The sequence below is a fragment of the Ambystoma mexicanum genome, chromosome 8, assembly GCF_040938575.1.
Source record: "Ambystoma mexicanum isolate Mex_15411 chromosome 8, UKY_AmexF1_1, whole genome shotgun sequence".
NCBI lineage: Eukaryota > Metazoa > Chordata > Amphibia > Caudata > Ambystomatidae > Ambystoma > Ambystoma mexicanum.
The window spans coordinates 44,827,442-44,854,608 of NC_090929.1; the positions used below are offsets into that span (position 1 = coordinate 44,827,442).

Here is a 27,167-nt window from a genome sequence, read left to right on the forward strand (position 1 = left end):
ACCCAAAGGATATCATGGTCAGACCATTTACTATCTGCCTGTGCATCCAGGATACAGGCAATTTGTACGGGTCCCTTCTCGCAAAGCACCATCCGGGCCAATGTCCTCCCTGGTCAGTCCCCCTCTCCATATTTCCTAGCAGCTACCGGCTGAGAGAAATACCTGGTTTTCTCCTCGCATGGTCTCGAACCTGTTCCAGAGCAGTGTGTATATGTGCCAGCAGTTCAGGGTTAGGCGCTGTAGCATACTCACTCTCTAGTGCTTTAAGTCTACACTCACTCACCTGCAAATCCCGTCGGATAGTCTTGAGGGTCCTGAATTCCCTAGACATTGCCATGCCTCTAATGCATACCTTAAACGCCTGCCACCTTGTACACTGGGATGTAGCATCTGAAGCGCTTCACGGGAGGAAGGCTTTTATATCCGTTTCTATGTCTGCTTTAAATACTATGGGCCTCATTGCGACCCTGCCGGTCCGGAAACATCAGTGGCGGTAAAACCGCTGCCACCGTTGTTTCCGGACGGCTGATTCAGAGTCCTGCAGGCGGGAGGCGTCACTCCCGCCAGGTCTGACCTGGCGGGATTAACACCACCCGCCTGCAGGCGGACATGGAAACACCAGCTCTGTCATAGACGGAACCAGTGTTTCCATGGTCCTCATCCCCATGGAGTCCTATGAGACTCCATGGACTGGGGATTTACAGAATTCCGCCTCAGGAATTATCGGGTCACCGGGGTTGTAATGCCCCAGTGATTCTGGCAATCACGGATGCGGAATGGTATTACAGGTCCGGCGGCAGCCTGCCGGTTTTTCCATCACGGCTACCGCCAGACTCGTAATGAGGCCCTATATCTTGAAACACCTCAGACTTGAATCTCCACCCCCTGCGGCGGGCTGCCCCCCCCCCCTATTCTCCTCTAGGTGTATCACTATGGGGGAGTGGTCGGACAGCATATGCGGGAGGATATCCGCAGCTACAACCTTTCCTACAAGCCATTGTGACAGCAAGAAGACATCAATACGTGATGCCATATCATGAACTGAGGAGTAGAAAATGTAATCACGGGTCTGAGGGTGCAAAAGGCGCCACACGTCCTAAACAGCTAACACTGTCATATGATCCAGTAGGCGGCTCTGGACGGGGGCTTCAAAGCTGTTCCCGCCCTGTCAATGTTCTGCTCTAGGATGAGGTTCATATCCCCCCACAAGATATGTACCCCTGCATATACAGACAAAATCTGCACAATTCCAGTACCAAATTCAGGGGAATCTATATTCAGCCTGTATGTGTTTACTAGAAGTACCTCCATGACATCAGTGACGCCATGTACCATCACATGACAGCTGTCAGGATCAATATCAATACCTCTCCCTGTACACTTAAGTGATTTATGAATGAGGATCATTACCCCCGGATTGGGTTGAGTATGTGGTGAAGTACTCATTTGTCCCACATGATGCTGCTATGTTCCCAGAGACCCCAGCCATGTGGTGCTTTTCCTGCAGAAATAGGACATTCATCTTATGCCTATTAACTTATGCCATGATGCTTTTCGTCTTACAGTAGTTCCCCCACGCCCTGGACGTTCCAACTCATCACATTTATCGACATCCCATTTCCATGTAATCATGTCCTCCCTGTGTATTACAACCCCGTTGGACCATACTGCTGTGGTAGCGTGATCTGTTCCATAGCATTTTATACACCTTTACACCAAGATATTTATGAAACGTCTGCCCATCTTCCCACCTCTCCTACTTCCCTCCCATCTACTACCAATATCACCCCAGGTGTTCCTCCCAATCCCTCCCACTCCACCTCACTGCCACCCCACAACTAGCAGTGTAAACCATGCCCGCCTGACTCCTCCTAACCCAAAACTATACTGCCTCAACATACAACACATGAAGCAATTGCTGTGGTGGCATACTGTTGCTGCTCTCTGCGCATCCCTTTGAATCACTAGTAGGATATGCTTTACAGAGTTGCAATACTGGGTATATCAAATGCCATCGACTCAAATATTGGCAAGCCTCTTAAAATGTATCGGGAGGTAAGATGCTCATGTTGTTAAAAAGTATTCCAGGGGCGCAGCAGGCAGTTGCTGAACTGGCATTTTGGCCTCAATAAATGTCACTGCCTCATCCGGAACCGTAAAGAAATTCAGCCTGCCCTGAAACTGGAAGAGCAATCGGGCTGGGAGAAGGATTGCATAAGGGATGCTGCGCTCCCGCAGCATCTTCTTGACCCCCAAAACTGCTGGCGCTCAACTGTCACTGAAGTGTCATGGAAAATGCGGAAGCTCTTTCTTGTCCCTTGCCAATTTTATGAGCAGGTCTATGTCGCGGTAGCCCAGCGATTTGGCTAGTATAGGTCCAGGGAAGTAACCAGGTTTCTGGGTCCGTGCTCTATGGGCCCTCTCCACTGCAAAGAAGGGTGATCATTGTAGCTCCCAAGTAGTTCTTTAAGCAGCTGCTTTACAACCTGCTCCACGCTCTCTTTAAGGGTGTCCTCCGGGACCCAAATTATTCTTAAGTTATTCCTCCGGGAGCGGGATTCGAGGGGGTCACATTTAGCCTGGACACGTCTCCTGTCTTTCACCAGGGCGATAACTGCGGATTGTAGGTCCTGCACCGTAATCTTCCTTCGCCCCAATCGGTTCCTCTGCCTCGTTAATCCGTTGGACTTCTTTTGCAAGCTGCGCTCGGATAGTGGTGACATTCAATGTGATGTCATCTAGCTTTTTGTTTACTGCCGCAAATCCTGTTTTCATAGTGTCCAGCATTTGTTGTAGCGCCAAGGAGGTGAGGGGGGAGAGCTCCCTGACTGTTCTGGGGAAGCTGAAGATGAGGCAGCATGTCTCCCTCCCTCCGAGGAGTAGCCTTAAAACCTGTCCATGGCGCCCCTGGTCATGTCACACAGTAAGCTGATGATAGCTAGGAGACCACACTGTTCAGCTATCAGGCACAAAGTATTAGATGATGGGTCTCTGTAGATGCCCCTGCTCCACGCCACTTGCACACTAAACAAAGATCGCCCCAACTCTTTAGCCGATCAGGTATACCTTTCCAACCACCCCTACACTCAATAAGAACCAAGGGAGCACACTACCAGGGGGCTCAGCACCCTGCAATGCTGCCTTGGAAAAGGAGTAGTTTGCATCACTCCTTCAATCTTCCTCTTACTCAGTACTTTTGGGAGATGATTTATTATCACTCTTTATGTTCTTCCTTGTCTTGATAGTATTAATACTTAAGTGAAGAAAGGATGGAGTATTGCAATAACAAACATTAGTGCTTTCCAGTTGGCTCTTGGAGGACCTCAAAGATTTCTTTGTCTCAAAGTCAAAGGTGTTAGAGAGTTCCATAATAAACGGGAGTCCTTGTCTCCATGAGGGAAGTCTCTCCTGCATTCCGCCACCCCTAAGGGGATTGTTGCGTAGCAGGTTCACCTGCCTAGCCTCGCAGGGAAGGGCTCCCTTCTGAAGAGAAGTGATGAGATCCCATGGATCGTCACAGCTGGCAGCAGTCCGTATCTGCTCTGTGCTGGGCTGACAGCAGTCCTAGATTTGCTGTGTGTTGGGCTAGCAGCATTCGAATCTATTATGTGCTGCGATGGCAGCAGTGCTAGATCTACTGCATGCTGGATTGGCAGCCGACATATCTGCTGTATGCTGGGCTGGCAGCAGTCAATTTCTGGCAAGGTTAGCAGATCTGATGTATGCGGGGCTGAAAGCAGTCCCACACCTGAAGTATGCTGACATGGCAGCAGCAGACTCAGATCAGATGTATGCTGGGCTGGCAGTAGTCCTGGATCGGATGTAGGCTGGATTGGCAGCTGTCCTAGATCTGCTGTATGCTGGGCTGACAGCAGTCAGATCTATTGTGTGCTGGGATTGCAGCAGTCCCAGATATGACGTATGCCCCGGATGACACAAAAGAACGGTGACTTATAAAGCATGGAAAGAGCTTAGATGAAAGTGTGCACTAAAAACCTAAAATAAAAACTGTCTGCACCCTAGGATAACCCCATGCTGGACCCTCTTGCCGAACAGTCATCTCTTCCTCGCCTCCGATTTCTGGCCCTTGAAAATCCATGACCTAGTTTCCAATCCCAGCGACCCATTGCATTGAAATGCCGTGATCCTGTGCAGATCGTCACCATTTCTCCCCTCAATTCCCTGGAAAAACTGGATTGCATAAAACAGGGACAACTATAAGAAGCAAGACCAGCATTCTGCTCTTTCCCTCTGCCTAGAAGTGTTCCGGGTGGTGAAGCTTGCAGCCCCACGCTATGCTGGTGCACACACAGGGGGTAACTGAAGGCGCCCGGAGAAGGGCTCCCAATTCTGAGGTGGCTGCAAGGTTTGGTCCACTGATGTTTCAACAGGCCCCTCTCTTCTTATGCCACACCATTGTGACGCTTTGCCACTCCATGGTCCCACCTGAAACAACTAACTGGTTAATTGCGTGCTCTCTCCAAATAGTGCCCACCCTGAGGCAGCCCGGTGCGACGAGTACTGAAGGAGTAAGGGCCCAAGCACACTCCAGCAGGAGTGAGCTGCAGACCGGCCAGAATGTTCACGGGTGTCTGCTGGTCAAGATTACCCCCCCCCCCCCCCCAACGGAAATAAGAACCCCAGCAGGTGCAGTTTGAAAATGCAACCTGCTGTAATGAGCACAGGCGGAATTTCCCAAAAGTCCTTGAGATCCTTAGGGAGTTTGATCTATTCTCGGGGTCAGAGCCAATTTTCTAAAGGTCGCACGCGTTCTCAAAACCCATCAAACATGCACACGTCTAGCTGAGGATCCGCGTGCACCCGGGCTGGGAGGTCCAGCATGCTTGGGCAAGCATCGTGTGGGGAGACCACTATAACGCCGTTCTCCAAGCACCTACCGGCAAGTCTACATCTCTTAAAAAGATGCTTTGGGCGCCCTTTTACAACAAATGTAAAACAAAACCCCTTGCAATCAATCACTCGCTCGTTGCACGGGCTGTACCGCGTGGTAACGGCTCTGTGCCCGAATTGCACCGGGGTCCCTAACAAAGTCCCTCAGCAGGGTTCGGGCAAAGAGGAAAATGTCCTACTCTTCCTCAACACCTTCCTTATGCTATCAAGGAGGACCACTGTTAGAAAAGATTTCTCTTGAAGCAACTTTTCCTCCATAGTCTTTGGACCCCCAAACTTAGCATTTGTTTCTGTATCCTAGCCTGACTTTTTTCAGTGGAGCACAGCCGTCAGCTGCACTCCACTGGGCTTTAGCTCATTGGTATGGGGAAACAGACACTTCCTTCAGGCTGTCGGTAATGAGAAACTTTGTTTCTCTTAGTCTAATGACTTTACTGTCACTTGTTGGTAACAGGTTATCATTATGTAAAGTAGTTTACAGTATCGCGTAATGGGGCCATTGTGCTTTTCAGCTCTAGACACTATGGAATTGTTGGTATTTGTACAATGTGCCTTAGATCAGACTGGTAGCAGCAGAAGCTTTTTCTGAGTAACTTTTAATCGCGCCTTACCGCGTTTCTCGAGTTTGGCCCAAGACTGTGGCTGGTGTCCAAGATAGCCGTGCCATGAGATGTTTTGTCTGTCCCTTTGGCTTTTTTGTACTCTGACCTTCCCCCTGCCTTTCCAGGTGCAGGACTTCCTTCTTTGGGCAGGCAGTTGCCCGAGAAAGTGGTTTCTTTCGTGGGTCTCTGCAGGTCACCCGCATCCAGGAAGTGGGCTGGAACTGTCGGGTCTGTGAGTAATTCGACCATTCGCACGGTGGGTGTGCCCTCACCTGGGCTGTTTAGAAATTTTATATGAAATTTGATGATGGTAGATCAACATCTAAAAAACGTGTGGGGCTAATCTGCACACATTTTCCTAAGCTCATGCACAACATACACATAGACGTGTGTACTCTGGGTGGACACAGCCTACAGGCACATTCCTCCCCATCATATTTAGTTGGGATCGGACAGCTGGAGTTCATGATGCAACTCAGAAGGGGAGGACCAAAACCTTCCTCCTGCTATGGCCAGCCTAATTAACTAACAAAGGCGACATGGATTCAGCCTTTCCCTTTGTCAAAGCTGTGCTGGTGGCAGCCTTACATACTAATCAAAGTTTAATTCAAACAAGCCCACATGGGGCCGGGCAGCAGAGACTAAACAAAGGGGACCGGAAACGTCAACACCCCTTTCATATGCACTGTGTCAACCTGAAGCCAGCTTCCGCCACTCAGTACCGAGGGCAGTGACCTGTCGTATCTGAACTATGTATTTACAGTAGTCATCCCCACATGGCGACCCCATTCAGAAGGTATAAGTATGTGGTTTGGCGGAGACCAAAAGTCTGGTTCTGCCGCAGCTTCAAGGGAGACCTGCCGCCTTAACCAGAGAGCTCAATTAACGGTATCACAAGAAAATACTGTATATAAAAAACCGAATGGTTGAAATTATCGGATTTCGGCTGTGCCAAAATTACATACAGCCGAAAATGCTGAACATTTTAACCATTCAGTTTGCAATATAGCGAACATGGGAAGCAGGGGAGTCCCCTGCACCCGAGGAGGAGAACCATCTCTGTATCTGGAAGCACCTCAAAACCTTACTCTTTGCTTCTGCTTTCTCTCCCTCTCTCCCCTGTTGATTTCCTGACTGAAACTGCTCTGGTTACCTGGTCACCCTTTCTGATCTCTGGTCCAGGCCCCGTCAATTGCCCACCTACACTGCCTCTCTGGCAACCTCTGCACCTGGGGACTGTTGTTCTGTATCCCTACAGTCCCCCACCATATGCACTAATGTCTGCACTTCCTTGCACTTGCATCCAGCTGGCCGTTTATTTGTTTATCTTATTTATTCCACTTTCCCATGTACTGCACTTTCCCCTTTCCCCTCCCCTGCACACTTTTCCTTCCCCCCCTCCCTCCCATGCACTTGCGCGATCTGAATGACACCTGGCCTAGTAGGTTCGTTGTCTGTCCTCCCTTTGTTTCCCCCCTTGCCTCGTCGCGCCTTGAAACAATTGCGTATAGGCGCGTTATAAATGCCTTATCATATCATATCACCCTTGTTCGTTATAATGGAATCGGTGGTGGCGGGGGTGTCCACCGCATCCGAATCAAAGTTTTGGAGAGAGAAAAAAGAAGAAAAAAAGGACCATGCAGCACAGATTCCAATCCACGGAAGTGACGGGAACTAGCGCTGCAGGGACTTGGCTGCACACAGCGAAGTGTGCCACCAAAAGGAAAGGGGGTGGGGCAGCGGGGTGTAGAAATGTCATGTAGTAGTGGGGTCTTATTTTGAATGCAAACATTTAGAATGCAAGATTTTCCCCTTCGTAATGTTCATATTTGAAATAATCATGTACATCCCAATTAGCCAGAGAGACCCTTTGACCCACAACAGACAGAACGATGGGTAGGACTTAATATTACATGTTTTCACCCCTTTACCTTTTCTGTTTCAAAGCACTCTGGTTATGACCTCATGCATATAGGAGATTGTTGGTGGGGACTGAGGATTAGTTCATTGAGGTAGGCTTAGCCTACACCAATCACTGTGGCCCATTTGGCTTTAAAATACTATCAAGCTCATCTTTTGAGCAGATATCTGAAGACTTTGCAAAAAGTAACAAGAAGAACTCATGTGGACCCTGGCTGAAGGTACAGTCTGCCTTACAGCTTCCGCCAGTGAAGGAAGGCCAGGATTTCAAAAGAGGGAAGCAAGATCCCTCGTCTAAACATCTCCCAGGGAACAGAGGGAGATAATGAATCCAGAGGATTTTCCAGCAGCTCCAGAACTGGTACCCAGCCAGCACGCAGCGTGCCTGCTAGGCTCTGCAAACAACCTTCCAAGGTGGGAAGTGCCAGAAAGTCTGTGAAACAAACAAAGGACAAGTGTGAAGAACCTGAAGGTGTCTACCAGACTATTGCCCAGGGATCGGTCATCCTGGTGGCCAGAACACAGCCATCGTTATTGGATCCAGTTCCTGGGGGTGGACCAGTGAGGGAGGAACACCTGGATGGGGGGTCCTCAGGAGTGGAAGTGGGACACAGACAGGTGAGACACGGTATCCCCCTTCTTACAACACCTGTTCCCCAGCCTACCACATATGATACTCAGACACTCCACACCCCTGCTTTTCTGACACAAACACTTTCTTACACCACGAAAGACAACAGACTAACACTAGAGCCGTTTCCCTCACATGTCTCAACACAAGGGTCAGGCAAAGTCAGGCAATTAACCAGAATCACACACACCTGCCTGCCCTTTCCCTTCCCCACAGTGATAAAGGTGGAGCACGTGAGCACACGAAGATCAAGCAGACCGCAGGACGAGAGAGCTATCCAAGCACAGCAGTTCAAGAGGAGAAAGGCGGCAAGAACTGAAAAGGTGACAAGGAGAGAAGCAACCTTGCCCTTTCTGAGCCAGACCCACGGAGCCTCTGTGGAAGGAAACATAAGACCGCGAACAATAGGCAGCGTGTGTTGCAGCAGATGTCAACGGTACAGAGAGCATGCCTACGCTGATAAGCAGGACAGAGAGAGACGCCTGATACCATGGTAACGTCCTCGACTCCAGATACAAGAAAAGCCAAGCGGTTCGTCACAGCCGGTGAGTCCAGGGGTGGAATCGATAAGAAACCGAACTGTGTTGAGCAAAAGTGGCAAATTAAGGAAAGTTCAAATAACTATTAACATTAAGGGAAAACCAACTGCAGCAGAGTCCAACACCACCTGGGTGCTCACTCAAGAGACTCTGGTTGATCCAGTGTTTGTTGAGACTACCGAAACCAGAAGGCCCCAGGAGAGCCACAAGTAAAAGGTCAAAGTTGTCATACAGGGGTCTAGCAAAACCCCCTGTACAGTCGAAAGTCTTTGACCTGCACATAATTGGAAAGCTAAGGGAGATGAATCCTGCATAGTGAGTTCAAGAGAAATAACTGTGGAATTGGCAAAAGTTGAGTGAACCCGATGGAGGGTTGCCGATGGAGAACAGTGTGTTGACCAGAGTGAACCTGGCAGAGGGATGTCCACAGTGAACTGTTTAAAAAGACCAGACTTGTGAATGTCACAGGTGTAATTGTTTTGAGGAAAAGCCGTAGTGAACCCAACGGAGGAAGGCTGATATTCAAGAGGGGTCTGAGCTCGGAAGAGAAGGACCCCAGGGGTGAAAAGTCATTACCCAACGTACATGCAGAAAGGAACTTTTTGTTTGTTATTTTGACCCCATCAGATTCTCGGAGGCAAGAGACTTTTTGTAGAAAAGAGACTTAACCACCGAAGGTCCTGATAGCTAAGAATGGAACTATCGTCTTGTGCTGGGAACGCTCAAGAGTATGCTGTGCTCAAAAGAGTCCCGCCTTGTCCCGTGCTCAAAACGTGGGAAAGGGAGACCCCCTGCTACATACTCTTTGTATTTAGTTGTAAGGATTGCTAATCGTTTTTCTTTTAGTATAGGCCCTTTTATTTTGACAAGACAACACTAGGACTGCCATATTATTTGATGGTCGTAGTTTGCTCCCATCTTACATTTAGGTTTAGATTAGGCGTTTTTCCAACCTACTTATACAGTTTAATAAACACCCTTGAACTGTGATCACTTGTCTCTGTGATTACTGTTGCCACCATTAGTCCTTCCACAAGGCAGTTGCCTGCAACAATCACCTAAGCTTTTGGCCGTTCGCCTTAAAGGACCAAACAAGCCTAGTGAAGACGCAAGGAAGAGTGCATTGACAAGCATCAATCAACGTCCGCCTTAAAGGACATTTTCGATCCAGTTGAGCCCCTCGAGCTGCAACCGATAGCACCGCTGACTGTTGTCACGCTGCAGTCGCCAACGTCATCCTAGACACCTCGACTAGTGCTTCAGACTCGCCAACCAGCACAGACAACGATTCCTGAGTCGCTGTGTAGGCCAGTCTGCAGCTATCTATCCAGCCTCGCTCGCCAAACTGCCTGCCGCCTGATACCCGCAGCTGTCCACCGTCTATGTCACAAGATCTGCAAACCACCTGGAAACTGAATCGACCCTGTCGAGCACCAAGAACTTCTAAAAGTACAAGGTACATTGCGGTTCTGTCCCCCTGGTCTTTCTCCGAAGGCCCCTAGTGACATTTTACGACCCATTGCTCCCTTTGTGCTGAAACCAAGTATCCTTGAACTACTAAGATGAATTACTATGACTATCCTCCCGTCAATACTCAAGAGTGCATCCCTTTTCCTTCTTGAAAATGTCTGTCCTCTACATTCCTTTAAAGGGTGGGTTGTATTTTGTAGTGTGGAAGGGCTGTCTGTTGAATAATAATAAAGTAGATATTTTCATACAACCTTGACTGGACAGTCCCTTTTATCATTGGGTAATAATTGTATTTTCGCTCTGTTGCAACTAACCAACGATCCACGGCCAAAATTGGACAAGGAGATTTATAATTTGCTTGTGTTTCAATCCGTTCAGATCCCTTCTGGTGTAATAAAGGTGTGGGGCTGATTGATGGTTTAGAAACCGATATTCATCCCTGGACCACTGCTACCCCGGAAGTTGATTCCCAATCCACATTACTGGTGCCAGGGTATCTGGTGTGCCTGAGAGCATGAGGACTCCAGTGGTCCCAGATTGGACTGCTGCTGGCGTGCATGCATGAATGGGGCAGATCTCTTTTTCATTGGTGGGCCGGGTGCGAGCACTTGTCTGACTTTAGATATGAGGAGGGGTCCTGTGTACAGTCAAGAAGATCAGCAACAGATTCAAATGAGTCTGCAGAAGGAAATAAGTATCCTGAAGAGTCGAGTAGAACAAAGGATGATCCTGAGATGCACTGAAAAGAGCTGGCACCCGAATCACATGGTTGCCATGGTCGAGCCCTGCTTTGCGCTTGATCTCAGAAGACCTGCGAAGGTGCTTCGAACCTTTGGAGTGGTGGGACTAATCACTCTTGACACCTTTTGGTAACCCTGCAAGTAAGTCTTCTCAGATGGACCATCTTGTGGACTGACCAGCCGAATCCTTGGCTACCGTGTGGGAGTGTTGCCGTTTCGAGTTTCGACCCAAGACTTTTGGGAATCCGAGTTTATCCTGCAAAGCACCTTTCTACCGGAATGCGCTGTCCCAGCACCATTGGGTCACACGATAGGATGGTGCATCACAAAAGTTGGGTGCCCCTGCTTCACTGTGCGACAGTGATGGTCGCTGAAGGCGGTTTTCCCGCATTCCTTCCAGTGCCCTGAGGCCTGCTGCATCCGTTTTTTCTTCAAACGAATCGAGAGTAGTGGCTCCTGTCCCATACCAGACCTGTGTCAGCACCCACAGCGGTAGTGTATCTGAGAAGCGAACCGAGGGCACGAAATAAAATCTCTGACGACCACCACCAGACCTGCCAAGCCTGGACCAAAACCGAGCTAAGGGCGGTGAGTAGTGACGTCACTTACCGGTGGCCCTTTGCTCATCCAAACAAATTTACACACAGAAGACTATTTTGGTCATCCTTTTGGCTAAGGTAGTATCTGCTTCCTAAAGCCCTCTGAAAGTCGGGAACCGCTTTGCTCACCGTAGTATATCCTCTTGTAACTTTTGTAATCCGTTTCACTCCTTCTGAATTCTTCCCCTAACTTTGTGAACTTTACACACATCCAAGCTCTTTTACGCACAAATCGAACTTTGAGCACCAGGCTCCATTCATCTTAAAGCTGGACTTATAAAGCTAGGGTTGACATCTCTGAAGGTAGTCTGTATTATAAAAGTTGTTCACCCCTTTCTTTTACAGGTATTAGTGGAGTTACTAACTTTTTCTCACTGACTCCAGTGACTGTATTTATATATATATATATTACATAGTGTGGTATTTGTGTGATGTTTTGCTATTGCAACTCAGGATTCTTTGGTGTGTTAATAGGTCTGTAATAAATAATGTCTTTTTGTATACTACTCTCTAACTGTAATTCTTGGTTTCACTGTGTGTGCTCATTGGGGACCCCTGAACTCTCTCATCCCTCCTGAGACTTAGCCTTGACTGCTCTCCAAGCTACCGTGAATTGGTCTTGCTATCTTCCCAGAAGTGTTTGCCTGTTCATCTAACAAGGGTGGCCTCTTAAACATCTGTCCTCCAGGCCAGAGTTTAGAAATCCATTTTAACAACCGCATCTTTACCAGACACGCTTGCTCTCTTTTTTAGTCCCTCACCTCTCTGCTTCCTCTTCCAATTTAAAAAACACTGCGGCCCACTAAAATGATCACTGGGGTGGGGTGGGGGAACATGGGGATGGGAAGGAAGAAAGGAAGAGTAGGACCCAGTGTAATGCCCACACGTAATCAAGACATTACCTCCTTGTCACCTTCCTCACTTTATCAGGCACATCAAGGCAACCCTCTAGAGCCACAGACCGACAGAGACAGTGTGTGTGTGTGTGTGTCTGTGTGTCCCCTACATGATTGTAGTGTGTCAAATGGCTGATGGAGTCAGCCCCCCATGTTGCTCTCACCGTCCAGGTGAATGGCAAATATACAGATAGCTTGTTGAGAGGTCCACTCTCATAGCTGTGGTCATGGAGTTCTCTCTCATGTCCTGTCCTGCTTGTTCAGGCAATTCATAGCTGCCCAATTGTCTGGTCAGACAATGAGGTTCTTGTCACGAAAGAGCGTAAGGAAAGGCTTAAGGGCTAGAAAAATGATCTTCAGTTCCAGTAAGTGTATGCACTCCAAAAAGCAGCTCAAGCCACAGATTGGTACAGGCGGGGCCCTGCGGGGGTCCCCCACCATGCATCAGCTGAACATGGAAGAATCAATGGTCACTATTTATTGGGGGATGACAAACGGAAAGGAAGAACCCTTTAGAAGGTTGCTCCCCCTCCTAGGATCACCAAAGTCGCTAGTCCTGGACACCATGAGGAATGTGCAGGAGTGCACAACGCGGCAGTGACAACTTGTGCCAACCCGATTGTACCAATTGCCTAAATAAGTGTAGAAATAAACTCCCTTAGAGATGAGGTGACCCAAAACCTTGGCCATGAGCTTTGGCGAAAAAAAGCATGAAATGGCAAGGAGGCGGCCCAATGCAAGCATGCACATCCAGTCCCCATCTATGCGAGCAAGAGCATCTTGAACTTCCCAGTCCAGGAAAGCATGCAGGCCCGCCTAGTACTTCTTGGGCACTCAAAGCCACTGCACGACTGAGCTAACCCAACGCTCTGGCCATATCTAAGCAATCCAGGATTCTGCCACCCACCGAGTGAATATGCTCTTGAGTGTTGAAGTGATTGCATGGAGAATTTGCTGTTGGGCGTAGAGAAAGAGAGAACCCCCCCTGCGGGCTGCTTGCTGCTGTCTTTCTCCCTGAGCACTGGGGGCCCATGTTGTGGATCGATGTCTACCACGACAGTCACAGAAACCACCTGAAAACCTTGACATGTCCTGCCGCTGCTCAGAAGATGCGGCACTAAAGCTCTTCTAGGGTACTTCATTAAAGAGAGAAGATGTGTTCTTTGTGAGCACTTCATCAGTAAAGGAGTGAAAGATCGATGCACTTGAACAACAAGTCTAGAATGTTACCTTTACATCACGGGTCAGTTTCGACAACCATTAGCCATTGTTATCCAACTTGTCGCCACAGAAGACACAAGTCACATATTACCACAAGATTCATTTAGAAAAGGAACACGGCCTAGGACAGAACGGGTTAAAAAAAGAGCCTCATGGTCAGAGTGGCAGTTCCTCAGTTTGATCTTTAAGGGAAATGTAAAAGGTCTCTCTGGCCCCAGTACAGTCCCATAAGGATGCGGGAAAGGCAACAGGATGTTGAAATAATCTCAGATCTACCCACTTTCGCAGAAAAAAAATGTTCCCCACAGGCCACCTTTCCCGAACTGCTGCATGTCAGGAGCAGTACACGCATGAGGTGAGATAGAAGCTGTGGCTTGCCGCGGTGAGGAGTGGGTGCCCAGAATGAGACTGAGGTTAGGGGGAAAGGATGGCAGAGCGGGGCATATAAGGGTGAAATGGGGCTTTGGGGCACAGTCACAGCACCCAGAGCAGCGGGGCCCCCTAGGAGATCCCTGCACCAGAGAAGAGGGCGAGAGCAGAGTGGGCCCACGCAGAATGTTTCCCTGCAGTGCTGAAGTCAGACTAGAGAAACCAGGCTCTGGGGAAAGCACAGAGCCGTACTCTCAAGAGTGCTTCAAGGTTTTTTGGTGGAGAAAGAGAAGAACGTGGGACTTTGTATCATCCACAATCCTGTCCTGACTGGGTGCAAAAGAAATAGAATCTATTATCAGTACAGGTGTATTCACTTTGCTCACGCACAGCCCCATGTATTCTCTCCAAGATCATCTCTGTTGTGATTTGCTCCTCCCTCTCCATGTGATGTTGTCTTGTTTGGGTGTCTAAAAGGGTATAGGAAGAGCGAGACTGGCCCTAATGCTACAATGAATTTATTACAACTATGGGTCGTTAGCTATAAAAATTATTATAAAACAGTTTGGAATGGTTATTCCCATACCGTATTCGTTGGATGATCAAGCAGTTCAGGTGGGACTGATTTAGGAGAGTAATTTTATTCGCCCTCCTGAGGTGTGCTTGCTTCATCCAGAGATAGATTCACATAAAAGCAAAAAATTGAGAGATAGCGATTAGTACAAGTTGCCTTTCTTTGAATGTTGATTTCAAGAACTGTGTATATCTAGGCTTCAAAAAAGGGTGTTCACTTAGGAAGGAACGCGGTGGAGACTCTTGTATGTTTTCAGACACCACTTTCAAAGACATGCAGTTGGTGCAACTAAGACCTATTCTCCCATTCGTCAGTCAATGGTCAATGTTCGTGATAATTTCTCTCCATTTGTCTCTCTCAGTTCAGAGACATCTACCAAAAGTCTGGTCGACCGGTTTCAATGACATCTTTTCATCCGTTATCTTCATCAGGACCGATTTCTTGTGGAGTAGAAATCAATCAGTTCACCCGTCAGATTCGGCAGGCTGCCCAGCATATTCTGATATTTCCTTGTTCAGGTATTGATGGCATGCGTATCGGGCAGTGTGCTTCCTTTTTTCATTAGTTGTCACTCTTAATGAGAGCCAAATGTTTTTCGCGGGGTGATGCTGGTTCTCCTCCGCGTGATTACAAGCGTGCAGCGAGGCTCCATAAGCAGCTTGTTCAAGCAGCGCAAGATTCCTTAAAGAGCTTTGCTGCATGCTTGTAATCATGCAGAGGCATCTTTAAGTACATCAGCATTGACGCTACGAGGGGATCAAGTCCCCCATTGAGACTCAATCCATATTAAGACTTCTTCATGATTTATTGACTCCCATCAGTCTGGAGGAAACGAGTAATAACGGCGAAGAGAGAATATAGAGAAAGGAAGTGATTTATCAAAGATTTGTCCGAAAGTGCCTAATTGGACAAAAGGTTGAAATACAACTTAGCAATTGGATGCCATTAAGACAAAGGAGGTTTCAGTTGATAAGTCGCAATGTTTCTTACCCTAACTGCTTCTTCAAGACTCTAAAATAGATTGAGTGATACATTCTTGTCTCAGGATAGTGTTTGGGTAAGCTCGGATAGTGGCAGTTTCTTAGTACTCACCATCTTAACAACAATGGAAAATGGGGTACACTTTGCAAGAAAATGCTGCATCACATAAAAGCCCTTTGGAAAAAGCATGAATAGGAAAAGGTATAATTGAGAGGTGATGTCCTTTCGAGGGGTGCACTGTGCTCATATGAGGGTTCTTGCATGCCGGCCCTGGCAGAAGCATTAATCTTATTTTCCATCAGCCTTTGGTTGAACATTCTTCCAAAAACTATCTTTGAAACTGAAAATAAAATGAGGCCAAAAACATTTGCTTAAAAGAAAAGTTGTATTTGATGCATAGGAGAATGTTCTTGTATGAGCAGAATTTGAAAAACAGGACTGAATGCCCATCACAGACACATCCTCACACATGGAAACAGGGAAGGTTCCATTCTGTGAAGATTTAGTTTCCGAAAACTATCCTGGTGCAAGTTTTGCATGATCTGGCTTGTTTTCAGGGATCTCTGATGCCCCAATCTGCTTTTGCTTATCTCCTGCAATTCAAATGAACTTACAGCTTAAAGAGTTATGTTAACTTGCAACAACAAATCTTAACACCATAGTAGAACTTTAAACATAACTTGGTTGCCAGTTTGCGGACGTGGCTCAGAGAGCTGCCAGTTCCCGGACATTTCTCAGAAGTCTGCCAGTTCCCTGGCTTGGCTCAATTGGCTGTCAGTCCCAGGACATGACTCAATGGGCTACCAGTTCTAGGCCATGGTTCAATGGGTTGCCAGTCATAGGCCATGGTTCAATGGGTTGCCAGTCATAGGCCATGGCCCTATGGGCTGCTAGTCCCAGGCCATGGCCCAATGGGCTGCCAGTTCCCAGACATGGCTCATACGTCTGGCAGTTCCGAGACTTGGCACAATTGGTTGTCAGTCCCAGGACATGACTCAGTGGCCTGTCAGTCCTAGGCCATGGCTCAATGGGCAGCCAGTCCTAGGCCATGGCTCAATGGGCTGTGTGACAAATCTAGGGAGTTTGTCCCCTCTCCCCAAGGGGGAGTCACCCCCTTTGGGACTAGGAAGTTAAGCCCACAAAGCGTAATACCCCCTAGAGGGCAGGGTCAATGGGATCCCACTGTGGGTGACCCCACCTTAGGGGACAGGCAATCCCTAGATAGGGATGTATGTTATCCTCCCTTGTCACAAGAATCCCATATGCTTGTGGGTTGTATGGGAATTGACAACTGTAATGAATTACCAGTGCATATATCTAAGGTTGGCATGGTTTATGACCTTCTTCAGGCTCTGTGCTCAAATCGATTTGGAGAGCGATAAAAAAAGGCCACCCTCTCGCTACCACAAATGAGAAGCGCTCATCTCTGTTGTTACAAGCCTGAGAAAGGCATGTGTATCCACACGGGAGAACCCAGCTCCTTGGAGGTATGGCTTGGAAAGAGACGCCAGCACCAGATGTGGTGCTTAGACCCACAGTGGAGCCTGTAGTACCTTTGGCAGATAAGCCACAGCAGAACTGAACGAGTTCCAGTGCAGGTGGCCCAACGAAGGGTGCTGGAGATACCGGACCACAAGGAAATGCAGAGCTGCCGCCAAAACTCCAGAAATGAGCAAAAGCTGCAACTAACTCGAAAGAAGGCGATGGAAGGAGATCCGCCACCTCCACCCGACCAGCGGAACACTACCTCTAAGCAAAAGCTACACAGTTGCTCACGGCAGTCGGTGGTGGGTAGCAGAGTCTTTCCTAACAGCCCCAGAACTTAGGCAGGAAGCCATAACTGTGTTCTTTTTGTTAGTTCCGTTTTTGTATTAGTTGTAGGGAAAGAAATTAGTGCAGATTAGGTTTTCTGGACAACATACAAACATTAAGTTGATAGACATCCTGGCAAGCACTCTTGACTTTTCTTTTCTTTAGAAGAGGGCCCAGACAGTTAGGGACAGAAAGGATTATTTTGAATAAACAGACCACTCATTCAAAATGCCACATTGTCTGTGTCCTGATTCTGACTTAACACAGCTGCCAGTTCCCGGACATGGCTCAATGGGCTGCCAGTTCTGGGCAATGCTGAAGGGCCGCCCAAAGCGAGGCAGGGTAACTGCTGTTACCATCAGCAGGTCTGGAGAGGGGCACCACAGCCTCCCCTCTGTCTGCCCCTCTCCTTCCCCCAAGCTGGGAGGCACGCAGTCTGTGCAACACAATGCTGAGGAAGGGTGAGGTGTGAGCAATCACCTCACCCTTCCTCCATGCAGCAAGGTGCTAAGCACCTAAGGAAACTAACAGGCAGGCAGGGCTCAGGTTCAAAGACCTTCCCCCCTCCAGGGGGCCAGATAGTCGGCTATCCAGCCGGGGGCTGAAACATAACAGCCCCCACTACTATGCATATCAAAGACCCAGGGCCTCCCTGGGTCTTATAAATACAGAGCGGCTTGCTCTGAGAAAAAACAAACAGTTTGTGTACCCTGACCCGGGACCCAAACACACTGGAGGCGCACTGTTTACTCAGTGCCTTCAAAACCTTTGCTTCTTTAGCCCAAACTCTTGAAGTTTGTTGCATTTTACGGCGCCTTTTGTTTCCCTTTGAACATTGCACTGTTCAACTCGACATGACGAGCGAGCGGCGAACACTGAATAAACAAAGTCTCCCGGGAAGAATCGCGAAGGAAGCAAGAATCCAGATTACCTGAGCGAGCGAAGGACAGCCTGCAGTGCGGCCAACATAGGCGGTGGCTTCAGGAGGAGGTTTTCTATTTCAAGGTAAACCGTCACGCGAGTAGGCGAAAGTAAACATCCGCAGTCAGCCGCTCCCCCGGCAGACACGGCACACGCGGTGCCCGACTATTTGCATAGAATTCTTACAAAAAGCAAACACAATAACCGTGGGGGAAACGCATCCTGTGAAATCATTATGTTTAAGGCTAAAGAACTGTAGTACAGGTTTTGCTGGCAGATACATACATTACTTTCAACCAGCACAAGGAGACAATAAGCTACACACAGAAATCCACTAAATGCATTTCTGCGAAACTAAATCGAATGAATTTTCGACAACTCTATACATTTTCCCAGCACAGGAAACCCCAACTTTCCACATTAATAACATAAATGTACATAATATCGCACAGGGATATAGCTCAGTGGTAGAGCATTGGACTACAGATCAAGAGGTCCCCGGTTCAGATCCGGGTGTCCCTTCCTTTTTGGTACAATCAAGCGGTAACAGGGAGCCCAAATTTTGACATCTGTGCAGAGTCTGCTGACACATTGTTAAAAACGTACTGGGGCTGAAACACACCCCCCTTATTTAAATATATCTCCTTTCTAATCAAAACAGATTGAAAGAAAGCATGGGTCCCAAACGAAAATCACGGGATTCCAGCACACCAGCACAAAAACACAAATCTCCCCACCTACTGGCAGCCATAGAGGCAGCTGAACACTACGGTTGGGCGTGGGTGAGGTAGAATATGTACGGCCTGCCAAAGGAAGGCCTAACCATGCCACCCATCCAAGAGGACGTCGCTACACCATCAAAGAGACAGAAAGTGACAGACGTCCCCAGAAAAGGTAATACAAAACTGGCGAAATTGTGCGAGAACATGTCAGAAATACAGCATTTATTACGGGAAATGAGGGAGAAACAATTACCCCAAACAGAAGAACAGGGGCCCACGAACCACAACATACCCTTAGAACCTACCATAGTGGTGACCTCCCCCACACCAGCAACAACCCAAACAACTGCGGCACCAGCCACAACACTACCAATCGTGCCAGCAACGCCAACAGCTGCCCCCACATTTGCGCCAACCGCAGCCACGGCAGACCCAACAGGCGCTTTAAAAGCATGGGCAACCCCCAATTCAGTTACAACAGAACAACCGGGGCAGAGCAGCAGCAACCCAACAGACATAGCAATGATTTGCAATGCCCAATTAGATTTAAAAATTAAATCCTTCCAGACTGAGATACTGAATAGATATAAAAGATGCTTAGCATGGAATATTGACACCACAATCAAAGAGGCCATATGGGCCAAGGAGTTCATAGAAATCTTTTCATTAATAGAAGCCCAACGCAAAGGGAAAGATGCTTTTAGGGATCCCAAAAAGATAGAGAAAGCCCTAGCCAGAAACGCCCAGGTAGAACAGAACTGGGACAACTAGCTTCAAGCTTTCGCCATCTTGGCAACAATCTACGAGGAGAAATTTCCCCATGATGGCAGAAAAATATGGGCCTACATGGATAAAATAAGAGAAGTGAAAGTGGCTCAGAAAGGGAAGACCTGGCTAGCATACGACATCAGATTTAGGAGAAGCATGTCAGAGAGGCCAGCCATAGAATGGGATTAGGTCCAAAATTATTTGTACATGTTAAATGCTGAGCCCCCAGCGGAGGAAGAGGCCTCACAGAACTCCTCCAAACATAACAAAAATACACAAGGTCCCAGAAACAACAATAATGATGAGCACAAAAAGGGCGAACAGCCCTTTCGGAAGAACCAGCCATGGGCGGCTAAGTCTAACGCCCACAGGCAGAACAAAAACCACTCTGCAAAAGCCAACATTCCATACAGGAATTTTGGAAAAGAAAAGTGCACCTGGGGTAAGGAATGCTGGTAAAAACATGTTTGCACAAACTGCAACGGCGATCACGCAGCAAGCAACTGCACCAAACTACCAGCCAAAAATTCAAAAGATTGGCATCACCCACTCGCCCCCAACCCCAGGCCTGGCACCAGGCAGAACTCCCATCAACCAAACCAAATTTAGAGAAGCACTCATGAACTACCCAGACAGGGAAACTAGCGAGGCAACCTGGCAGGGCCTTACCAAGGGCTTTATCATCCCCTTTAAGGGCACAGGATCACAGAACATCCCATTGAACCTAAAGTCGGCCAGGGACAACCCCCAAATAATGGAGACCAAAATCAAGAAAGAACTGCTTTTAGGCAGGATTGCAGGACCCTGGGACCATATGCCCCTCAAGGATTATATAATATCACCACTAGGTCTGGTCTCCAAAAATGAACCAGGGAAAATTAGGCTAATCCATCATCTATCCTACCCCAAAGGCCAATCACTGAACAACGGCATTCCACAAACGGAATCCGCAGTATCCTACACACAATTCCAAGAGGCAGTAAGACTCATACAGGAATGTGGCAGGAACGCCCTGATTGGCAAACTAGACATCGAATCTGCTTTCAGACTTTTACCAGTTCACCCAGATTCCCAGCAATTGTTAGGTTTTACTTTTAACAACAAATTCTCTGTAGACAGATGCCTCCCAATGGGATGCGCAGTATCCTGCGCCCTATTCGAGCAATTCAGCTCCTTTTTTCAATCGGCTTTCCAAAAACAGAGACCAGGGACCAAAGTAGAAAATTAGAAGGAATCGCAGCACACTGGGGCATATCTCTAACAAAAGAAAAAACGACCAAACCAGCCACCAATATAATTTTCCTGGGCATTGAAATTGACTCGGCACAAGGACTATGCAGGATCCCGAAAACAAAAATTGCAGAACTCTTGGAGAAAATACAAACCCTGACAAAAGACAAGGGCACAGTTAAAGAAATTCAATCATTAGCAGGCAGTCTCAACTTCGCTGCTAGAATAATCCCTCAAGGGAGGGTATTTTCCAGAAGTCTGGAACTAAAAATCAAACCATTTACCAAACCCCCACCTACACATCTGACTAGGCGCATAGGTGAAACAAGATCTGGAAATTTGGGGGAATTTCCGAAAAAATTTCAACAGGACCTCACTTTGGCAAACACCTTTGAACTTATGGACAAAAAGGGTCCTTTTTACCGATGCAGCCGGAAGCAGTGGGTTTGGAGCCATACTAGACTCAGAGTGGGTGGCAGGACACTGGCCCAACTCATGGCAACGGGCAGGGTGGACAAAAAACATCACCCTCCTAGAAATATTCCCCATCTGGCTAACATTACACATCTGGGGCAGGCAGCTTGCTAACACGGAACTCTTGGTCTGGTGGGACAACATGGCAGTAGTAGGCTCCATAAACAGAAGGTCTACCGAATGCCCATTAGTGCTAAAAATCCTACGAGCCATCACAGCAGTCACATTACAAGAAAACATTGTGGTCAAAACAAAGCACATCACTGGGGCAGATAATAACATTGCAGATGCTTTATCTCGCTTTCAGTGGCCAAGATTCGGGGAGCTAGCGCCGCACGCCCAGGAACAGATGACGCAAATACCGGCGGAATGCTGGGAAATAATGGGAAATCAAAAATAACGGCATCAACGCCAGCGCCAGAGAGCCCAGGCCGGGATGCCCAAGAAGAACCAGGCACCTCAAAAACAGGTGCCAATAAAATAACGGCATCACCGCCAGTGCCAGTGAGCCAGGGCTGGGATGTCCAACAAGAACCAGGCACCTCAAAGACTGGTGCCAACAACTCCCTAGGCTTCCTCACAGAGATGGCAGGGAAAGCACTGGCAAGCACCACCGCAGCGCAATACAGTAAGTGCTTGCAAACAGTTTTTAAAGCCACAGGCATAAAACATGTAGAATTAATAACGATTAAAGACAGAAATATTTTTCAAATGGGCACATGAACAAGGCTTTAAGAGAGATTGGGCTAAAAGACACCTAGTCGCAATCTCGTATTTCTCAAAAATACAGGGTGATTCAGACCCCACCCAAAGTGCCCTCATTTCTTACGCATTGAAAGGTTGGGGCAGATTAGAGGGCCCCCAGGTAGACACTCTCCACCCCCTCGATTTCAACAAACTGGTACAAATTGCAAACCAGCTAGAAGCCATATGCTGGCACCCATACGAGATCTTATTGTTCAGAACAGCTTTCTTTCTGGCATACTTCCGGGCCTTCCGTGTGGGAGAACTCGAGCCGCTACCAATTCAAAGGGGTGCTGATGAGAGCAATCAATAATGCAGGGTGGGATCCCAAGGTTTCTGGCACCCACTCCTTCAGAATAGGTGCTGCCACCTCAGCATGGCAAGGAGGTTTAGGCTCCCCAACAACTAAAAAACAGAGGGTTGGAAATCAGATTGTTACAAAAGATACATCAGACCACAGCTAATATAGCCAGCCACCCTCACTCTTTCTTTCTCCCTGCCTTCATACAGAAACACCAGGCGAAGGGAGGACCACCCTCCAATCAGCATGGATAGTCGGCCACTCATTTATCTTCAGGACGGGCTGATGGGCAGAGAAGACCAAAGAAGGGCCACCGTTCAAAAACATCATTTCATCATGGTGGGGCTACAGAGGCCTACGATGGGCAGAAATCCACGAAACATTAGCAGAGCTGGTCGCATACAGAGACCCGCCAGAATTTCTGGTCATACACCTAGGGGGCAATGACCTAGTATCTATTGGAAGGAGAAATTTACTTGAGGACATGTGCTCCTCCCTAACAGGTATCTCACACAATTGGAAAGGAACTGAAATATATTTCTCGGCCATCCTACCCAGAAATAAATGGCAAGGGGCCAACTGCTACAAATCTATAGACATTTCTAGACGTAAAATCAATAGGGGGTAGAAAAATGTTGTACAGCAAGAGGACTGGGCTTCATAAAGCATCCAGCCATTACACTGGGTGTCCCTGACCTTTTTCACAAAGACGGCACCCACCTATCAAACAAGGGCATGGAACATTTCTTCCGGAAAATAACAGCAACTCTCGTCTCTAGGGGTTGCCAATAGGAGATACTTTTGGGGGAACATGGTCAGCCGTCAACCTGCCCACGTGTGGCGGCACCGGTCAGAGGGGGTAACCCCAAGACCCGGTGCCCAAAAGTATTGTTACTATCATGGTATATGATTATTGTTATCTGCATAGCCATATATGTACAATAAAACCTACGGCCTTTTATTGCCAACACCTGACAAACAATGTGTGAGACAAATTATTCTGGGTGAGGGTATGGGATCTGCAAATTATAAGTATGCACGCATATGGGTTCAGCAGTTACAGGAAATGTCACAATGGGCTTCCTGGGCACGGGCTCAATGAGTTGGCAGTCCTAGGTCACTGATCAATGGGCTGCCCATTATAGGACATGGCTTAATAGGCTGCCACTTTCAGGACATGGCTCAAAGGATTGCCAGTTTTAGGAAACTGTTATATGGGCTGCCAGCCCCAAGACATGTCTCATGAACTGCCTATCCCAGGGCATGGATCAATGGGATGTGCGAGAAACCAGAAGGTGTCTCACCCGCTAGTCCATGGTGGTCTCTCTTTCAGGTGGCCAAGGCACAGCCATCGCCTTTGGATCCAGACGCTAGGGGTGGACCAGTGTGGGAGGACCAACTGGGTGAGGGGTCTTTGGGGAGTGTGACATCTGATGGCGAGACGTGGTACCCACCCCCCAAACACCTTTACTCCAAGATTCCTCGGAACTGTAACCCCCCCTGCCCTTTCCCTACACAACCAGAGAGCCTGCTCAGGGAGAAAATAGACTCATACCTCAGCAGTATACCTGACATGTCCCACTACTGTAGTCAGGCAAAGTCAGGCAATTACTGTTAACAACTCACACCCGACTTCCATTAAGCTTCCCGACAGGGATAAAAGGCAGAGCACAGGAGCACACTCTGAGCGAGGCAAAGCACACGAAGGAACAGCGTTTTCCATACGGCAGCTAAACGATGGGAGAATGGCAGCAAACCGAGAAGGGAGAGCAAGGAGGGAGATACTCTTGATCTTTCTGGCGAGAAACCATTACTTTCCAGCAATCTTCTGATTAAAAGGTGTAAGGCCAGGAAACCAGGCTGAAGAATCTTGCATTGTGTGTCAGAGTGACTAGGCAAGTCTGGGAGGAGCAGCAGCCACTGTGGTACCGTGCTTGGCTCCAGAATCAAAGCAGCGCTAGAAAAATCAGCACAGCCGGTGAGTTGGGGAGACCGATGCAAGACCGGTCTGTGTTGAAGTCAAGGTTGAAAGAGGCAACATTGTATGAAGAGCGCAAAAGCAAAGAATATTAACACGTGTGATGAAAGACGCAAGTAAAGCTCAATTGCTGACTGATGTTTGGACTTTAATATGAATCAGAGAAGGTACTAGACATCGTAACAGAGTGGTCCGGCACCGCAGGTGTGCTCAATCTAAGGTCTCTGATGTACCCGGCCAAGAAGTGGCAGAAACAAAAGTAATAAAGTGAAACTAATGGATGAAATAAATCGAAGTGATCCTGCAATGGTTTAATAAAAATCAAATCGCACAGTCGAAAGTCTTTGAATTTTGATAACAAAAAGAAGGCAAAGAAAGTGAGATTACAAGATTCGCGTCTGAGGGAGACGTGTGGTCCAAGCCGGATCAAGGGAGAACCGTGGTGAACAGTAAACTCGAGAACTTGTGAATGTGAAAATCCTGATGAGAAAGGAACTTTGGTACTTGTTTGTTACGCCAGGCACTCTGCAATAAGAGACTTTTATTGGGAAAGAGAATTTGGCGCAGAAGGCCCAGATACCTATTTTTTTTTAACTGCATCCTCATGGCAGAGAAGCCACAGTGTGTTCAAAGCTCGAGTGTGCTAATTTGTCCCGTGCTGAAAACGTGGAGCAGGGAAGCCAACTGCTCAACTATCCTGACATAATAGTTTCCTGAACACTTTTTTTATGCATACATCGTTTTCCTACACCATTTGTATTTAGAAGTAAGGATTGTCAATAGGTTTATTAGTATACGCCCTTTTATTTTGACAGATACTCCACAAGGAAAACTCTAAATGGTTTTCTTTTTTCATGGGCTTTGTGGATGAGGACCAAAATACTAGTCACGTATTCACAAATACCACAGTGAAATTTGTGTGTACGAGATACTCCACTAGGACTGCGTCATTATTATTTGATGGTCGTAGCTTGCTCCCATCCTTAGATTTAGGGTTGGATAGGCGTTTAACCAACCCATTATGTCCGTCTTTTCACTATTTGATACCATGCCTTCCTTACAGATGCCATTTTCTGGACATAGTTAAATGGGCTGCCAGTTCCAGGGCATGGTGCAATGAGCTGGCAGTCAAAAGACATGACTATATATAGGCTGTACAACATGACAGACTTGCCTCAGTGTCGGTTCCATTTTAAGCATGTTCTTCTAAAACAGCCATCAGGATGAAGGACTCGTTTTGATTGTTTGTGTCGGTAGATGCTTTCCCACTGCTAAGGAAAGCCTGAGCTTGGTAGACTGCCCAAAAACAATGCTTAAGACTAAAAACAGGTGTAAACTGCCTAATCATTCAGTGCCTCGTAATGACTGATCGCTTATGTTAATATTAAATGACTTCCAAAACCGCCACTCAATTGACTCGAACATCGATTGGCTAGCAGTGCCTAGCACCCAGTATTCTGAGACTCGAAGAGCTAGAGGAGAGTCAGACATGTCACGCTGCTGGCTCCTTTGACTTTGGCTCTTTTTTTGTCAAAAAAAGATCCAAGTAAGGGGGGGGGGCTGGAAGGAAGCGAGCATGCATGCTTCCAGAAGCTAGGGAATGCAGACTTTGGATTGCAGGTACACAGGACATGTATTCCACAGACAAGGGACCCTGAGAATGAAGAAAGCCACTCTGCAAGGGCCCACTGCATGTGTTCCGGGAGCAACTTGATCTTTGTATGGTGCAAGTGGGGGCACACAGGGGTCAGGTGGAGGAGTTCTGAGGGGCAAAGGAGGCCTTCTCCCACAGTCCTAGGCGTTAGCATATACACTGTGTTGGGCTTTGCAGATGCTGAGATGCAGCAGATTGGCAGAGCCCAGTGCTGTGCAACGTCACTGAAATGAAGCACTACTCTTGTGGTCGCAGAGGAATCCACTGCCGCCTCCAGATGGATGGTGGCAAGCTTCATCTTCCAGCTCTGCTGACACCGCAGAAGTGACACCCCATGAAATTAGGAAAGCCCATAACTGTCACCTCCCAGCTGGGGACCATATGCACCGCTTTCAGGCTAATTCCAGAGGGAAAGTGTGCGGAGGATGGACAGTCATCTGCAAACTGGATCTCTGTTGGGATCACCTGGCTACCACTCACCATTATAAGCACTCATTCCTCTCACTATTACATTCCACTCTTTTTACTCACCCCAACCCTTCAAAGCGACTTGTCATAGTACTCCCTTCTATTTACCTTCCACTCGATTCACTGTATCATTTCCTCCCATCAACCTCTGAACCGACGAACTGTACCACTCACTCCACCCTCACAATTGAACCATTGGGCCACTCCCACCTCTCACCTGTTGAATAAACCTACTGTTCCACTCCACCCCCCTCACCTTTAGAACAGACTCACTGTGCGACCCCCCACCCTCCAAACAGACTACCTGTACCACTCCCTTCCCTTAAACTTACACAGACTGAAGACTCTGGGTACTACGTCATGCCCTCACCGTTTGAGCCGACTCATTTTACCTCTCCATCCCCTCATCTTTACCAGAGGCTCATTGCAGCAATCTATGCACACCCCGTAAAAGGGACTTGATGCCCACTTGCTTACTTTGTGCACTCCTCCGTTGTGGGCCAGCTGGGGGCCGAGACGAATCCTTAGATGTCATCCAGTCTCCCATGGGAGGGCACCCTTCTCTCTTGGCCAGGGCGGGGCGGACACAGGAAAGGCCCTCAAGGGATGAAACCCTGGGAGAGACGCTGTATATTCCTACCA

General features: G+C 47.9%; 1 protein-coding gene and 1 non-coding gene across 16 annotated transcripts in view; one reads left to right on the forward strand and one right to left on the reverse strand.

The window, feature by feature from the left end:
* The window catches only part of FNBP1 (formin binding protein 1), a 1,284,153-nt gene that overhangs the window by 838,966 nt on the left and 418,020 nt on the right, over positions 1 to 27,167 (reverse strand). The window lies entirely within an intron of this gene.
* TRNAC-ACA (transfer RNA cysteine (anticodon ACA)) lies at positions 18,637 to 18,708 on the forward strand. Its single transcript has one exon. It is a non-coding gene; the product is annotated as a tRNA-Cys (tRNA).